Consider the following 18,955-nt stretch of genomic DNA (forward strand, 5'->3'; position numbering starts at 1 on the left):
AATAAATCAGTCTCAGACAGCCAACCCCATGTCTACAGTTGCTCCCAAAGTCCACTACCTCAATTTTGGGAACATTTGTTGTCTATTCAGGTATTCCACAGATGCAGGGTTCATCAAGTTGATTGTGGAGATTTAATCCACTGCTCCTGAGGCTGCACGGAGAGATTTCCCTTTCTCTTCTTTGTTCACACAGCTCCTGGGGTTCAGCTTTGATTTGGGCCCCACCTGTGCCGTGTAGGTCGCTCTCAGGCATCTGTTGCCCCCACAGACAGGAGGGGGTTAAAGCAGCAGCTGATTAGGGCTCTCTTGCTCTCTCAGGCTGGGGAGAGGGAGGGGTAAGGTAGTCCTAATTGGAATGCGGGGTGAGCCTGCTGTGGCAGAGGCCAGTATGACATTGAAACAGCCTGAGGCATGCCCTGTGTTCTCGCAGGGAAGTTGTCCCTTGGTCACGGGACACTGACAGTGGTGGGCTGCACAGGCTCCTGGGGTGGGGGTGGGGGGTAGTGACCTGTGCTCGCTCACAGGCTTCTTGGTGGCAGTGGCAGCAGCATTAGCGTTTCATGCCCGTCTCTGGGGTCCGAGCTGATAGCCACGGCTCACGCCCATCTCTGGAGCTTGCTTAGGCAGTGCTCTGCATTCTGTAGGCACACAGGGAAGGAATCCCCTCTCCTCGTGCACCCCGAAACAATGGTCTCTTGCCTCTTAGGCAGGTCCAGACTTTTTCCCGGACGCCCTCCCGGCTAGCCATGGCACACTAGCCCCCTTCAGGCTGTGTTCACGCAGCCAACCCCAGTCCTCTCCCTGGGATCTGACTGAAGCCCGAGCCTCAGCTCCCAGCCCCCGCCCGCCCCAGCAGGTGAGCAGACAAGCCTCTCGGGCTGGTGAGTGCTGGTTGGCACTCATCCTCTGTGCGGGAATCTCTCCGCTTTGCCCTCTGAACCCCTGTTGCTGCGCTCTCCTCCGTGGCTCCGAAGCTTCCCCCTGCCACCCCCTCTCTGCCAGTGAAGGGGCTTCCTAGTGTGTGGAAACTTTTCCTCCTTCACAACTTCCTCCCAGAGGTGCAGGTCCCATTTCTATTCTTTTGTCTCTGTTTTTTCTTTTTTCCTTTGCCCTACCCAGGAACGTGGGGAATTTCTTGCCTTTTGGGAAGTCTGAGGTCTTCTGCCAGCGTTCAGTAGGTGTTCTGTAGGAGTTGTTCCACATGTAGATGTATTTTTGATGTATTTGTGGGGAGGAAGGTGATCTCCACATCTTACTCCTCCACCATCTTGAAGGTCCCCTCCAACCCTAATTTTTAAAAGAGAAAAATGATGCTTAGAAAGCCAAAGAAAACACGGTTTTAGCTACAATTGACTGAACATTTATTACGTGCCTGGCACCATCTTAGGTGCTTATATTGGGCTATGTATCAAAATGAGGCTGTGTATCCCTTGACAGGGGATCTACAAGGTCAAAACAATATTCATAATAACACTAAAATATTTATTTTCCTTTGCCAGTGTATTGATGTTTGCACTTATGGTGAAAAAGAAAAAGTGGAAAAACCTGCTGGTGCCATAGCACAAATCAAGGCAGTGCACCAAACAGCACTCGTGGTCCCTGCATTCTTCCAGTGGAAAAAAAAATGCCATTTCACTTCATCATGTCTTTGATGAAGCAGAATAATCATTATCTTTGTTAAAGCTCAAGGCTTGAGCACGTATCTTTTTAGATTCTGCATGAGGACATGGGACGATGACATCATTCACTTCTACACATGTCCAAGTTCCTTGTTTGTCTCAAGGAAAGACACTGGCACAAACAACTGAGTTGCAATCTGATATAAACTCTTCATGGATTACCATTTGTACTTGGAAGAACAACTGAAAAGCTATAAGCATTCAGACGTGGATAACTGGCAGACATGGTCTCAAAAATTAATTAAGTGAACCTGTTACGTAAAGGCAAACAACTGACAGTGTTTGTTGCCAATGGTAACAGTCAAGCTTTTGAGTGAAAACTGGGACTTTGGAAAACACATGTTATTTTTAACTTGCCAGCTTCCCAATCCTTACAGACTTTTCTGATGAGATCTATGGTGACATTAATGAATGTGGTATTTTGATGTTATCTAAAAAATTTGTCAGTATCTGACAAATAATTCAGATTCAATAATTCCCTGATCTGCATAATTCAGGGAACCAATATTTCTTAAATGTCCAAAGCATCATGTTACAAAATCATGCACGGGTAAAACATTGATTCAAAGTGTAAAATAGCCAATGGATTTTAAGGTAACATAGTATGAAAATTTCACTGATATGGTTTCAGATTTCAGATTACAACTTTTAAAGAACCTGACAGTAAAGTCTTGACAGTATCAAAAAACCTATTGTGTACATCTCCCTTTTCCAACTACATATCAGCATGAGGCTAAATTTTTTTCTTATATTGCAGGCAACACAGTGAATACAGAATTATGGGATTATGAGAATCTGTCTATTAAGTCACATATTAAAAAGATTTGCAAAAATGCCGCTCTTCTCAGTAACTTGTTTTGGAAAATGTGGTTATTTATCATAAAAAATGTTAATTATATAACACTGTAATTAGTTCATGATTGTTACATTTAAATAAATTAGTAGGTAAATGATTTCTAAATTTCTCAGTTGTAATTTCTAGTACAGTAAATATTAGTAGATATAACCCACATTTTAAAATAAAAAATATAAAAGCTCTCTGGGGCCCTCAATCATTTTTAAGAGTGCAAAAGTGTTCTGAAGCCAAAATGTTTGAGAACCACTATTATATCAGAACCTTCCCCATTGCAATGAGATCCTGGAGGTAAGAGTGTTTCAGAGACCTAGAAAAATGTATGAGACCCAGATAGAAAAACAGTCGTTGGCTCCAAATCTACAAAATGAAAACAATAAATGTAAAAATTAATAAACGTTTAATTAAATGTCTACAAAATGTGCCAACATGCCAGCTTCATTCACTGTTAAATTTAGTATTCATAATGATTTCATTCCATCAAATACAACTTACAAGTTCAATTTTCTCACTTCACAAATCCCCCTAAGCATGCCCAGTAATTATCAGGAGCTCATTTACTCATAAATGAGTAATGAAGTGCCAAATAATTTCTAAAACACAAGTATAAAAATCTTGACAAAAATTCCTTAAAAAGTATGCTTTATGTGGGATATGGATGCAGCTGGTGTGTTTGATATATTGTGTGGTGTGGCCTCCAAAAGTCGGAAAATGTAGGGCTCACAGAGGTCCTGCTTTAAACAGTGTCTTGTTGCCTTTAAACTATACCTCTCCTGGAAACACTTCAGTAAAAAAAGATGTCTTCACCAGGAGAAATATTTTCCCTGACTTTGGTAGGACTGGGAAAGAGAATCACATAATGAAAAGACAATAAACTGTCAGCAGAGGAACAAAATCAGAGGGGAAGGAGAGACAAGCTCTGTGGTTTGGGTCTGAGCAAAGGCACAGCTGGCCCTGCCTCCGCCTCCTGGGCAGGAGCGGTTTGCAGGCTCTCACTTCCAGGTCTTCATCATTAGGTGTGAGCAAGGCGGGGCCGATGGATTAGAAGAGCCCAGGGCATCTCACCAGGAAAAGTGCACATTTGAAAGGAAAGACTGGGGGCACTTTCTAAAGAGCAGCCAGCTTGAGACAAAAGTCACCCTGCCGTCCTCCCCACTTCTGGGAGGCCCTTGCCCTCGCTGGTACCTCAGAATTACACTCCCTTGGCAGTGATCAGTGCCCAGTATTGCAGACGCCTCTCTCAACTTCATCCCCTTAAACAACATCTTCCTCTTCTTTCTCCCATGCCCTGCGCCCCACGGACCAGAGCAAAGCTGTGTGGGTGCCTCATCCAATGTTTTGGTATCATGATTCTGAGATCATACGGTTGCCTTCCAACACGGGTCTCCAGTGATGGGATTTCCTGCAGTGTTACAGTAACTTTATTTTCTTCCTCATCTGATTTCTCTGTAGTTTCTGCTATAAGTGCATTTTCTTTACTTTTTTTTTTTTTAATTTTAAAGAATATGGGTAAAGTAACTGGTTCATAATAGGTCTTCAATAAAGAGTAATTACTATTATTTGGTCATTAATCAGCGCTAACATTTCCTGCATTGCAATCTGGAGCTCTCCGCTGTCAAGACAAGACAGATTCACGTCCACTATCTGGAGCTGCCTAGTTTAGTACAAAAATTAAGTTGAAATTTAAAAATGGAAAAGCAGTGTACGGTTAGGCCGTTCAAGATGGCTGTTCTCTTGGTCTCTGTACATCCCCTGCTCGACCAGTCCCAGCATCACTCACATGACTATCTAATCCTCTTAATTATAGGGCTTAATTAGTCCCTGGTAACTGATGAGCCCACCTGACATCAATTCCCCCTATAAATGGTAGCCTCCTTCTCCCCTGAGTAGTGAAGGTTTCTGCTCTGTCCTGCTCGTCCATCTGCTGCGTGCAGTGGGGTGTCCCTCCAGGACGTTTTGCTTCAGACTGGTAAGATTCCCTGTCGAGGAAGCCACTGATGCCTTTGTCGCTGCCTCCAGGCTCTTTCTTTGTTCTCAAGGCTGGGCAACTACGAGGTTTGTAGGCCTGCAGGATGCAGCCCAACAAACAGGATTATAAAACATGTCACCAACTTGAAATGTTTTGTTTAACAGATGTTCATATACATGCAAAGCCACAATACAGTAAAAATGTGCCATTGACAATATAATTTCAATATTTATACAAAACAAATAACGCGTTGATCATACATTGTGTAGGCAACGTGGCCTGGTAAGGAAACCGAAGTGTAAACCTCTGTGACGTACAAAGTCTTCCAGTCATGTCAGTGAAGCTCTGTGATTCAATGGTATCATTTGGAGATAAGAACAAGTCTAAAATTGGCTTTCACTGCCAAACTGTCTTCCTTAAACACCTGCTCCCTTCACCAACACCAATGGATTCTGTCTGCTATTAGCGTTTATTCCTTGCATTAATGTCAGCATGTTTCCATGTAAATGTCTGGGCTTCCCCACCAGAGTCATGTACTCTGCTGCGACTTCTTATGCTTATAAAAAACGCGCAGCATACTAAGTGAATTACTGATACTTGTTGAATATCAAGTTTAAGTCCTAGCTAACAAAAACGCACTTCTCAGCCTTCCCTGGTGGCGCAGTGGTTAAGAATCCGTGTGCCAAAGCAGGTGACACGGGTTCGAGCCCTGGTCCAGGAAGATCCCACATGCCGCAGAGCAACTAAGCCCGTGTGCTCTAGAGCCCATGCTCCACAACAAGAGAAGCCACTGAAATGAGAATACTGCGCACCGCAACAGAGAGTAGCCCCTGCTCACCACAACTAGAGAAAGCCTGCACCCAGCAATGAAGACCCAACACAGCCTAAAATAAATTATTTTTTTAAAAATGCTCTTCTCTCTACTATAAATTCATAGTTTTTTCTTTAGCCTCCCAATTCATGCAAATCCTAGAGATCTCCATCTATTCTCCAAGCCTACTGTATGATACTAAATAAGGAAACTTCAACTCAGTCTTTTTTCTTTGCTTTCTGTCCAAACCCTTTTGAGCAAGGACCGCATCCCTTCCTCGGGGCCTCCCCTCCGTGGAAGGCTGGCATGGAGCTCTTGGAAGCTGCTCCTTTCACCCCTCACAAGGCAGACACTCCTTGAATTGTCATTTCAGTTGATTGAGTTGTGACTAAGGCATTAGATATACTTTCTCTGAACATTCAACCTCTCTCTGATCACTGAAAAGCAAGAAGTTCGGATGATGGTCTCTGGCAAGAATCCTCTCCCATCTGGTTCTAGTTCAAGGCTGGCCTTTGACGGCCCTCTGTCTCAGACCATGACTCTAAGTGGGCGTGGAAACTGCTTAGCTCTCTGGCAAGTTGAGTGGGTCCAAGGAGAGCTGTTTAGTTTTCCAAACAAGAGTAAGGCGGGTTTGTGTGTGTGTGTGTGTCAGAATCATGTAGACTTTAACTTAACACCAGTTTCTCCAGAAAAGGTGTCTTATTTGACATAAAGGAAGATCTGATACCAGAAACAAAGGCCTTTTAAATCATGGCTCTGCTCTAAGGGACAATAGTGTTAAAGATAGAAACAAGTGGTGTCTTCCTATATCCTTTGACAGTATTATAAAAAGATCCATCCCATCCTCACCATTTCCTCATCCCACTCCCTTTAGTTGAAGCCATTACTTCTTATCTAGGAAACATCAATAGCTTCCTACTTGATCTCCTTGCCTCCTTTCTTGCTCCTTGCTATCTTCCTTCTACTTCCTGCCAGAACAACTTTTTTGAGACACAAGTCTGAACACAACTGCCCCCTTGCTCAAATACCTGCAATAGCTCCCCGTTGCTTGTAGGAGAAAATACACGTTCCTTAGCAAGCGCACAACGCTTTCTTTAACAGAGGGAAATAAAACAATAAATGGTGGAATCTTTTTTTTTTAAATAAGGATTTCTTTTTTTTTTTTTTTTAAGAAGTTGTGCCACACCAGGCATAAGCATGATATGAATTTGGCCCATGGTGACAGTTGAAAACTCTCACTCTAGGTTTTCAATCATGCCACTCCAAGTGCCCAGAAGGACCTCAGTGCTGCTTGCCACCCCTGCTTCTTTACCTGGCTCATTATTTAAGCTCACAGAGCTCAGTTCCAGTGCTGTCTCCTCCAAGAATCTTTTCTTGGAATGAGTCTGAGTTAGATGTCCTTCCACTGGGCTCTCAAAGTCATCTCTGGCCCTTCCAACAGCAGTGACAACACTGTCCCTTGCCTGACACTTGCTGGCTAGACTCCATCAGACCAAGACTTCCTTGCTGAAAATGAAGATCTTATTCCTCTTGTCTACTCAGGACTTCCTCATCCCTTTTCTTGAAAATAACAGTGGCTACCTCTCCCTCCTTTAACTGCTGTCTTGTTGCTCCCTAAACTGAACTGGAGACCCGACTGTTTCTATTAGGTGACTATCCTCAGGTGTGAATTAATATAACCACATATTATACTCCAGATTGGCTTAAATACAGAACATACTTTTTTTTTTAAGGAAAGAATATCTCAAGGGCAAAGTCTTAAGGCTGAAGAAATCCTTAGATATGGTCCAGTGTCCCCACTTAAAGTTCTTCCCACCCTGACTCCCACTCATTCCAATAAAACTCATTTCCTTAGGGGCTGATCCAAAGGATGTTAGGGGGAAAAAAAGTTGTATAATTAAACAACACCAAAGTGTGAATGATTGCTATCTCATATAGAGGATAATTCATAATGTTAGAGTGAAGATTTCTTAACTCAGAAATATCTTCTGTAAGTAAAATCCCAGGAAATATGGAGACATTTTTAGGCAGCTGTAGGTTTTGTTTTATTATTTTTTGTGGTGGTGGTAGTGTAAATAATGAAAAAAATGTATCTGGGCATATATGTGACTAGATTTTTGTGATGTTTAGAATTTTCTCCTATGAAAGGCATGGTTACCTTGGCCTTCAGAATGTTCCAGGAACTAATTGTTACAGTAATTTATCATATAGAAATACCGATGAAAATGGAAAATTCCTCTGAGTTTTTGCAGCCTTAAACCCAACATTTGGGGTTTAAACAGCACCCTCAGCTAAAACGATTGCTCCTTCGATTCCATGAGTACTTCTCACCACCTGTAAACCACAAAACTGTTACTCAAAGTGCTGAGCTTTGCATCTCTGTGGGTGAGAAGAGGAGAAGCAGTATCTGCTCTCACCGTGTCTCAGGCTCGGGACACGTGCCAGGACAGTCAGATAGCATCTCCAGGGCTGAGCGGGATGGTGTGATGTTCCCCTGTGGGAGGCCTCCCTGGGAGACAGAGTGGTGACCTCACTGGGAAGACGAAAGCAGTTCAATAAAAAATACTTATCTTGGAAATGATCTGCCTGAATTCGAGACCAGTGAAGGGATTGTATTTCCAACACCCTTTCAAAGAGAAAAGCCATATTCTGTTAATCCTGTACAGGGAAGAAATCCCACAGCGCTTCTAGACTGAGAGATGACGATTCAGGCAAAAAGGATCGCAACTCCAGCTCTACATAAGGACACAGTAAGGGAATCACCCTTCAAAGAACCAGTTATAAAGTTTTCCTTCTAAAACCAGAGCGGAGATGTGCTCCTGGGAAGGTGCAGCTCCGGGGAAGGTGCAGCTCCGGGGAAGGTGCAGCTCTGGGGAAGTGCAGCTCCGGGGAAGGTGCAGCTCCGGGGAAGGTGCAGCTCCGGGGAAGGTGCAGCTCTGGGGAAGGTGCAGCTCCGGGGAAGGTGCAGCTCTGGGGAAGATGCAGCTCTGGGGAAGGTGCAGCCACACAAGTAACCTGCACATTTGGCCTCTGATAGTTTTTTTCTTCCCTCTAGGATTTCTCTCATAATTTGGATGCCACCTTTAGAGACTCAGTATGTCCCATCTGTACATCCTAAATGCAGACAAAGGAACAAAGGCTGGACGTTTCAAAAGGAACTATAGCTAAAATGTAGAAACAATAGGGAGATTAGACAAGAAAATGTCAAAACAATCTAGAAGCAACACCAGGCAAAGAACAGGCTTCTGATTCCTCCAAAGTTGACCTTTTATTCTGTTCTGTTCTGAGCCCTGTTCCTTGCCTAAAGAGCTTTCTTGGCAATTCTTAGTCTCCCACCCCCTTAGATAGGACTCTTTCAAGAGATTGGGAACACCAGCTATAGTAATAGGCAGTTTGGTGGGGATTTAATATTTTATCACCATTAACACAACCTTATCACGTCTTCAAGTGATATCTGTAGAAAGTTAACCTAGCCAGACACATTGTAGTGGACAACATCAGAGAGTTATCTCTGCTCTGTCTGGCTTACAGCAGATTTGGGCCCATGGCCTTGGTCTAATTAATAAAGGGCTCTGGCTAGAAGCACGCAAGAGAGAGTGGAGTTTGACAGAAAAGCCTAAGAACCCTTAGGTTCTGAGGTCTTCTTTAGTTCCATAAGTTTCTGCTTCTGAAGCTACAGACATTTCTGCCAACAATTTAAACAACAGTTTCTCTTTTTCTGTCCTAATGAAAAATCAGACCCAAAGTCTGTATTTCAGAACCATCTATAAACATAAAAATCTTAGGAGTTCCCTAGCTCCCTCTTTGCTTTGAGAGCCAGAAACCTTGTAGTAGAATTTGCCATCCTTCCTTAGGAGTTATATACATTTTTCAGGTATAAATTTCTAAATATAGCTTTACCCCTGGATTCACTCTATCCTGACTTTTCTCTCTTAAATTTATCACATTCCTAATTTTTGTCCCATTTCCATTTAGATTGTTTTGTTAGACACCTCAGATTCATTTTTTCACCAACTCAGTATCTGAAAAACTATCTAAAACTTGTAAAAACAGTTACTGGATGTTCTCCCAGTGCAGTGCTCTTCTTGACAATCTATTGCCTGAGGTGTTTTACAGCTCTGTTGGGGCAGAAGTTAGCTTGTATATTTTTGTATGGTTGAGATGAAAATAATTTCTTTCCCATGGAACAGATAATCTCAGAATTTAGGACTTATGGACCTACTGGATATATAGATAATCAGTTTTATATATAGTTTAGCACACTTAATCTAATATGGGATACTTAGATTCTTTGGAGTAGTTTAAACATCTTACATTTTCCTTTAGTAATTAGTGAGTTAAATGCAATCTCTGATACATCTTTTTTTAAGTGAAGTATAGTTGATTTACAATGTTGCATTAGTTTCAGCAAAGTGATTCAGTTATACATATATATATCTCTATTCTTTTTCAGAGTCTTTTCTTTTTCCATTATAGGTTATTAAAAGATATTGAATATAGTTCCCTGTGCCATATAGTATGTCCTTGTTTATCTATTTTATATATAGTAGTGTGTGTCTGTTAATCCCAAACTGCTAACTTTTCTCTCCTGCCCCCTTTCACCTTTGGTAATCATAAGTTTGTCTTCTATGTTTGTGAGTCTGCTTCTGTTTTGTAAATAAGTTTATTTGTATCATTTTTTTAGCTTCCACATATAAGTGATATCATATGATATTTGTCTTTCTGACTTACTTCACTTAGTATGATAATCTCTAGGTTCACCCATGTTGCCGCAAATGGCAATATTTCATTCTGTTTTATGGCTGAGTGATATTCCATTGTATATATGTACCACATCTTCTTTATCCATTCATCTGCTGATGGATATTTAGGTTGTTGCCATATCTCGGCCATTGTAAATAGTCCTGCAATGAACATTGGGGTGCATGTATCTTTTCAAATTAGAGTTTTTGTCTTTTCCAGATATATGCTAAGGAGTAGAATTGCTGAATCATATGGTAACTCAATTTTTAGTTTTTTAGGGAACCTCCATACTATTCTCCATAGTGGCTGCACCAATTTACATCCCACCAACAGTGTAGGAGGGCTGTGTCTAGGAGAGTGTCCAGAGGTAGCTGTGGGTTCAGGAGGTCTTTAGGCAGCCTGTCTGCTGATGGGTGGGGCTGGGTCTCCACCAAGTTAGTTTTTGGCCTGAAGCATCCCAGCACTGGTGCCTACAGTTTGTTAGGTGGCAACAGGTCTTGGCACTAATGAGCCAATATGGCAGCCACCAACAGCAGTGTTCACATGGCTGTATGTTCCCAATATGTCTACCACCATTGTCTATGTCTCTGGAGTGTACTGGAGCTTCCCCCCACCTCTCCAGGAGACCCTCCAAGACCAGCATGTAGGTCTGGCTCAGGCTCCTATCAAATTATTGCCTTTGCCCTGAGTCTCAGTGTGTGAGATTTTTGTGTGTGCCCTTTAGGAGTTAAGTTTCTATTTCCCCCAGTCCTGTGGGGCTCCTGCAGTTAAGCCTCCCGGCCTTCAAAGCTAAATGCTCTGGGGGCTTATTCTCCTGGTGCTGGACCCCCAGGCCAGGTAGCCTGACATGGGGCTCAGAACTCTCATTCTTGTAGGAAAACCTCTGCGATATAATTATTTTCCAGTTTTGGGGTCATCCATCTTGGGAGTATGGGATTTGATTATATCATGAGTCCACCCCTCTTACCCATCTCATTGTGGTTCCCTCTTTATGTCTTTATTTGTAGAAGATATTTTCTGGTAGGTTCCAGTCTCTTTCATCAATGGTTATTCTGAAGATAGTTGTGATTTTGGTGTGCTTGTGAGGGAAGGTGAGCTCAAGGTCTCACTACTCTGCCATCTTGGCCCAGACTCTCTGATATACCCTATATTTGTATGAAAGTAATTTTTTTAATTCCTTAACATTTTACCATAATGGCAAGTAGAAAAAATAAATGGGAAACACATTGTATTAAAGTTCATAGAATTTTTCAGCATAAAAAGTAAACTTTTTAATATGTGCAAATTAGAAATAAATTATTTACAAGGAATTATCAGGGAAATCCCAGGTGGAATGCAGAATGTGACAAAAGAAATCCCACTGAACTGCAAATGCATGAAAGAAAATCAATGAAGGGGATGGGGGAAAGGTGCTGACCTAAATAACTTTGGAAATGAGAGGAGAGTGTAAGACTAAGGGAAAAAGAAACTGCATATAGTACTGTACTCTAGCTGATAAAGTTGTTTCCCACTAGGATATAGGTTAACAAATCTCTAACCACTGTACATATATACTGGAATTTACAATCAAATAAATAAATAACAAATGGTAGGATCCAGGTTTCTTACTGTTGGAGAGTTTATAAGCAAAGAGACAAGGCTGGATTAGAATTGGAGACATAAATATGAATTCATATTTGGCTTCATAATAGATATAGTTACACGTGGGAATATTAAGAGTAATATGGTTACTATACACATAGATTTCCTTGCTCAGGCAGACAAGAGGGCCTCAAAGCAACAACACCCCAGTAGCAATGAGCTTACCTAGCACCCAGATCTTGGTTTCTAGTACCATTTTCCAATAAAAGGAACCAGGGCTTCTTGGAGAAATGACTCATTTTAGAACTGGGACAGGAATTATATAAGATGAGCCTGAAGCATCTAGTAGTGCTGGAAAGTAAAGAGTACTCCAAAAACTAAATAAAAGAAAATGATGGAACTATATAGGCGCCAAGTGATAGAGCAAAGTTGGAAGAATTCGAGCAAAATAAGTAACATAATATTGGATCATAACCAAAGGTATAAAATAAGTATCAGTGACTCCATACTGTTTAAATAAACAAAAAACTGGAGAGATAAGACAAATCCTACATGTAGTAGAATTCCAAATAATGTATATATTACTCGACCCTCAAGGAAGTTGAGCATAACTCCTCATTCTTTTTTTTTTATTTTAATTAATTAATTAATTTATTTATTTTTTATTTCTGGCTGTGTTGGGTCTTCATTTCTGTGCGAGGGCTTTCTCTAGTTGTGGCAAGTGGGGGCCACTCTTCATCGTGGTGCGCGGGCCTCTCACTATCGTGGCCTCTCTTGTTGCGGAGCACAGGCTCCAGACGCGCAGGCTCAGTAGTTGTGGCTCATGGGCCCAGTTGCTCCACGGCATGTGGGGTCTGCCCGGACCAGGGCTCGAACCCGTGTCCCCTGCATTGGCAGGCAGATTCTCAACCACTGCGCCACCAGGGAAGCCCCCTCCCCATTCTTTTAATGTGGACTGTGCACAGTGACCTTCTTATAAAAAGTATGGAAAGGTGGGGTGGGAGAGGGAGGAGAGGAGTAACTTTACAGTGAAGAAACCTGACAAATACCACCTCAGCCAAGGTCAACACCAACAGTGATCAATTATGTTGACAGTATGTACCTTTTATAGATGAGATAAGAATGGCACTTTACCTCTATAGTTTTCCTTTGGGGGGTGGGGGTGGGGGACAGTCTAATTATGAAAATAATGTCAGAAAAATCCCAGCTAAGGGACATTCTACAAAATACCTAACCAGTACTCTTCAAAACTATCAAGATCAGCAAGAACAAGGGAAGTCAAAGAAACTGCCACAGACCAGAGGAGCCTAAGAAGACATAACAACTAAATGTAATGTAGTTTCCTAGATGGGATCCTGGAACAGAAAAAGTACAATAAGTAAAAACTAAGGAAATCTGAATAAACTACAGAGTTAATAACACTGTATTAATATTGGTTCATTAATTGTGACAAACCATAATAATGTAAGATGTTAATAATAAGAAAAACTGGGTGTGGTATATAAAAACTCTCTGTCCTATCTTTGCAATTTTTGTAAATCTAAAATAAGATACAGTAAAATTTTAAAGTTTACTTAAATAGGTGCATCAGACAAACCAAAATAGAAATATGGTCTGCAAAAAACTGTTAATGTCATTGAAAAAACAAAGGAAAACCCAAACTGTCATAGATCAGAGGAGACTAAGGAAACATGATAATTTAAAACAATGTGGGCTTCCCTGGTGGCGCAGTGGTTGAGAATCTGCCTGCCAATGCAGGGGACACGGGTTCGAGCCCTGGTCTGGGAGGATCCCACATGCCGCGGAGCAACTGGGCCCGTGAGCCACAACTACTGAACCTGCGCGCCTGGAGCCTGTGCTCCGCAACAAGAGAGGCCGCGATAGTGAGAGGCCCACGCACCGCGATGAAGAGTGGCCCCCGCTCGCCGCAACTGGAGAAAGCCCTCACACAGAAACGAAGACCCAACACAGCCATAAATAAATAAATAAATTTATAAAACAATGTGAAATCCTGGATTGGATCATGCGGCAAAAGAGCACAATTGTGGAAAAACCAGTAAAAACAAAAAAAAATTTTTTTTTAAGTCTGTAGCTTAGTTAATAGCACGGTACAAATGCTAATTTCTTAGTTTTGACAAATGTACCATGATTAAGTAAGATGTTAGGGAAAGTTGGATGAAGGTATATGGAAACTCTGTACTATCTTTGCAAGTTTTCTGTAAATCTGCCATTACTTGGGAATTAAAAGCTTAACTTCTTAAAAAAAAAAAAAATAGGTGAACCATGAAGAATAACAGATATGTGCAGACCGGAAGCAAGGTATACTGCTTTCATTGGGCCAATAGAGATATAAAGTTGCCATGACTGGAGCTAAAATGTTTTTAAGAAGGAAATGAACACAAGAGCTTAAGGAAAACTACCCAAATCATAGTGATTTCTCTCCCACGGATGGGGAAGTATAATCATCTGGATAATAAATCTTATTAACGTTTGTCTGAGTACTGTTCAGACCAAAGCTCGGGGTATTCTACTTTTCTTGGAACTCTCAGTGACAAAACACACCTCTCCTAACAATCTCAACAAAAGAGTTCTTTTCCAGGCATTGGGTGTTAATAGTAGAGACACAATAGTTAATGAGATCTTTCCTACAGGATTCAATCATCTGCCTTTTTCGTACACAGGAGGCCTAGGAGCTATTCCCTCATGTACGTAAGAAGAACAGGTCTTATCTCACTGACCCTTTAGAAGACCAGCCCCTACAGGATAGCCACAAATGGCCGAGACCCTGCAGGGATGAGGAAAAGCTTCTGATCCTTGCTTGGCTGAGCTACTTCTCCAAGTTTTTCCCAAGGTAGCTAGAAAGAGGTTTCCTGGAATTGTTTATGAGGTTGTCAGAAGGTCAGCCAGAGTTCTCGGTCCCAACGGTCCTCTGACCCTCCACCCTTACTAGAGTAACGATACCATATGTTGCCCCAACAGAGCTATGCACACATATGGAACACCTGGGATGTACCAACTACAGTGCTAGATGCTGGGGAGGAGAGAGAAGATTCAGAAAAAACGTGACATTATTGATAACAAATATGTGATAACACAAGCCTTGATCTGCTATGATAGGTGCTACAAGCACTGGCTCATTTAATCCTTACAGTAACACACGAGATAAATTATATCATGTCCATTTTATAAGTGAGGAAACTACTTCTCCCTCCAGGAAACTGAAGAGCAGCATAGCTGTTCTAAGGTAAACTAGGAAGCATCAAAGCCCAGTTCTGTTCCTTATTCGTTGTGTGACCTTGGATAACTAATGTCACCTTTTTTGTCAACTGGACAACATGTAGAGGCTAAAATCAGCACAAATTTATTGAGTACCTTGGTCTGTTAATAACATCTGCCACATGTTGGGATGTGACTCACATGTGTGCCCAGAATTTGCCAAACTATGCCAAGTACCTTACAGGCGTGAACTCATTTTATCCTCACAATGCAACAGAAGATAAGGACTTATTATTTTACTGCAGAGAAAGTGGATGTTCAAGAGGTTCAAATAACTTCTCAAAGGTCACCCAGCAAGTGGTCCAGCTGCAATTTGAGTCCTGCTCTATCTGCCCCAGCACCCTGAGTCTTAACCACTCTGCTGTCACCCACTCAACATTCCAGAAACTCTAGACAGCTCAGTTTCTTCTAGATAACATGTTTTTCATTTTAACTGCAGGCCTAACCCAAAAGATTCCCTTTAAGTGGTATAAATTTCTGGCTGAGGGAGTCTCAGTTGGATGAGATGGGTCCTTTCCTCACTGACAGCTGGTACCTTGGAAATCAGAGAACCTTCCCTGGGAAGCTAGGGGGTATTTCGAAGGAGAGGAGGTGTGGAGGTAAATGGGGGAGAGAAAAAGGAATGTAGGAGAAGCCCTGAAGGCCTAGGGTAGATTCAGAAGCAAACCTATAATTTATCCAATTAACCTTGCCTTTGGCCAAGCCCCTACCAAGAAGGCAGTGCCTTCTGGGCCTCAGAGCAATTTAGGGTTAGGACAACTATGCTGACCTCGATTACTAATAGTAGCTGCTGTGACAGCTGTGTTAAGAGGTCTCATGAAATTCTGCCCAGGCTTAGCTGGGGGAAAAAAAAATGCCATGGTCCATTAGTAATTTCTGTCACAAGTTTGAGAGTTGGAAGAGCCTCACATGTGCCCAGACCTTGCCATTCCTGCTTTAGGGATGTCACCACCTAGAATTACTCTGTAGGAGGACTTAACTGGGCTCCAGGTCCAGGTAGGGAACCAAAATGTCCCAATGGCACCCTGCTCCTGCCTACCTCACAAACTAGGGAAAAACAGCATTGACAGCAAGAAAAGACCTAATTTGAATTCCTTTGGTTTTAATTATTTTGAAAAGAGAGGCAGGCTACCAAAGCCAAGACCCTTTAGGAAGAACTAAAAACCAAGGAGATTCAGGCCAGCTGGATTGGGCGGAGGGGGAGTTCCAACCAATTAGCCTTCCTTTTTGACATGGTCACCCTTCACCCAACCCTCAGGAAGCCTTAACAACACTCATGTGTCAACAGGACCCCAGGAGAGGGGAAAAAGCGGTGAGCCAAACCTCAAGAGAGGAAAATTAAAAAAGCAAAATCTGGAATTTCAACTCAAAGCTGGACCTCTGAAAGGCTTAACTGCTGTCATTATTTTTTACAGAGCCCTCACTGGGCTTTCCTGAGCACTGGGAACTTGTCCTCAGAGCTTGAGGAGCTACATCTTCCCTCTGGCCTTGTTACTGCCTTGCCAACCAGGCTGGACCCACCATCTCAAAGTCTACAGGCTTCCGCATCCAAACTCCCCAGGTGGATCAAACTTTCCATGGCTAGACTCTTAAAGGGGAAGCTGTCCTACTGTTTCCTTCAATAAGCAGTTTTCATAAGGTGATAAATGCCCTTTAAGGAGCCCAGAAACCCAAAGCAGTCCCCTGGGTTCCAGAAACCTCAGCCCAGCCCAGAAGTAGCAGGAGGCAGAGATCCAGACCCAGTCAAATTAGTCTCCAGGGGATCTGCTTGACTCAGGCTGTCAGGAGAGGGGTGGGATGCCAGGGTTACTGCTAGCCTTGATCCAAGCCTCTGCCAGGTCCTGGCAGGAATGAGCCCAGTCTCCCCAGGGTGGTGGCTCTAGAGAGGGTAGGACAGGAAATTTTACCATCTGTCTTCGAGGCAAGGTAGAATTTGTTATATGGAAAGCACTTTTGCTCTATTGAGTACCTTGATGATTTGGATTCACAAAGGTGAACATGAAGGTGAATTTGAAGCTGGAGAAAACAGAATGGCTCTACCTAACAGAATAAGAAAAATGTGGAGTTTGGGGAGCAATCCAGGACAGAAGGTGAAAGGGGCCAGGAGAGAAGTTGGCCTGAAGCTAGGGTGAAGCACCCAGTGCAAAGTCCCGGGGCCTGGGGGAGGGGTGTCCGGGAACAGGGATACCTGATGTTCAGTTTGAAGTTCTTTGCTTTTTGACAACATAAACTGTTCTTCTATGCCTCAACCATGTCTCAGAATTTCAGTAAAATCTAGTAAATACATACATGGCTTTGTGTGAGTGAGGCTTCCGTGCAAATCCAGGAAAGGCTTGAGTTTCACTGCTGGGTAGGTGAGGAAAAGAGATAGCTTGTGTGCTAGCAAACTCAGATTGCAGGAGTTAGGGACCAGGGTGACAATGAATTCAGTTCCTAAGAATTAACTAAATCTTCCAGTGCTTTCTCCACTTCTAAGGGCAAAGTGAATTGGATTGACAGTCTCCTTTTACCTTTTTCAATTTTCTTCTCTATATTTAAGACATAGCATGACGCCACAGGCTATGGTAAAGCATACATGAGAAGTGGTAAAGAATATAAAACTTAGGACTTAAATAGATATGGGTCTGAAGTCCAGCTCCACTTTACTATGTGATTCTAAGCCTCGGTTTCCTAACCTATTAAATGGGAGTAAATAATACATTCCTTCTAATGATCACTCCTTCATTCCTTGTAAAGGATCAATGAGATAAACTATGTGCGACGTTTGCCGTGGTAACTGATACACAGTAACACTCAGTGAACGGTAGTTGCTCTTGTTCCCCTGTTGGTGGCGGTGTGTTGGTGATGATGGCGACAACAACCACGCTGGCAATGACTCTTCCTGGTTATACAGCTCCTATAGTTTACGGGAGGGGAAAAAGCACTGGTTAAACAGTTTTTAAGACAAAAGGCAGTAGATCTTGCAAATCTGTTCTACTGATCTTCCTTGGACCATGAAGCGAACATGAAATAAACTTTAGCGTACTTGTCACTGAGATGTGAAGATTGTTTCTTATCAAAATGCCCCTGGCATGTGCTAATGCAGATACCACCCCATACCAGCCAAGTTTAGTGGGGATATTGAAAGGAAGGAGGTTGGTGAATTAGGTGTGAATTTATACAAAGAGACAAGTGAATAATGACCTGTGTCCAAAGCCTTGTCAAGTCAAATGTACTATGCTTGGCTTTTCTCTCATGCTATCTAGTCTTTCCTCTGTTAGGATTCAAGTGGATAATTTTTCTCCTTGGGAGATTTTATATATATATATATATATATGTGTGTGTGTGTGTGTGTGTGTGTATACCTTTTCTCAATTCGCATTTAATTAATTTCTAATTTTCTACCCTCAATACCCTTTTAGGACAGAATCGGGTTTTTTAACCTTTATTGAGATATAATTGATGTTTAACATTGTGTAAGTTTGTGGTGTACAACATCATTTTGACATGCACATATTGCAAAATTATTACCACAGTAGGATTAACTAACACCTCCAACACCTCACATAATTACTATTGCTTATTTGTGGTGAGAACGTTTAAGATCTACTTTCTTAGCAACTTTCAAATATGTAATATAGCACTGTTCACTACAGACACCATGATGCACTTTAGATCCCCAGAACTTATTCATCTTCTAAATCCAAGTTTGTTAGAACTTTGACCAATGTCTCCCCATTTTCCCAACCCTTCAGCCCCTGGCAACCACCATTCCACTGTTTCTATGAGTTTGGCTTTTTTAGATTCCATATATAAGTGATATCATACAGTGTGTCTTTCTCTATCAGATTTATTTCACCACAAAATGCCCTCAAGTCATTAGCATTAGCATAATGCCCTCAAGGTCCATCCATATTGTTCAAATGGCAAGATTTCCTTCTTTCTCATATGTATACACACACATACATACAATGGAATATTATTATATAACCTCATCTTTATCTATTCATCCATTAATGGACACTTAGGTTGTTCCCATATCTTGGCTACTGTAAACAATGCTG

At 42.0% G+C, this 18,955-nt stretch overlaps 1 long non-coding RNA gene across 1 annotated transcript in view; it reads left to right on the forward strand.

Moving 5' to 3' along the window:
• Positions 1–2,535, forward strand: part of LOC118900187 — a 28,938-nt gene extending 26,403 nt beyond the window's left edge. The window contains exon 3 of the long non-coding RNA XR_005021058.1: positions 1,500–2,535. This is a non-coding gene — a long non-coding RNA (uncharacterized LOC118900187). The remainder of the gene's footprint in view (positions 1–1,499) is intronic.
• Positions 2,536–18,955: the final 16,420 nt, after the last annotated feature.

The sequence above is a fragment of the Balaenoptera musculus genome, chromosome 8 (assembly GCF_009873245.2).
Source record: "Balaenoptera musculus isolate JJ_BM4_2016_0621 chromosome 8, mBalMus1.pri.v3, whole genome shotgun sequence".
NCBI classification, from domain to species: Eukaryota; Metazoa; Chordata; class Mammalia; order Artiodactyla; family Balaenopteridae; genus Balaenoptera; species Balaenoptera musculus.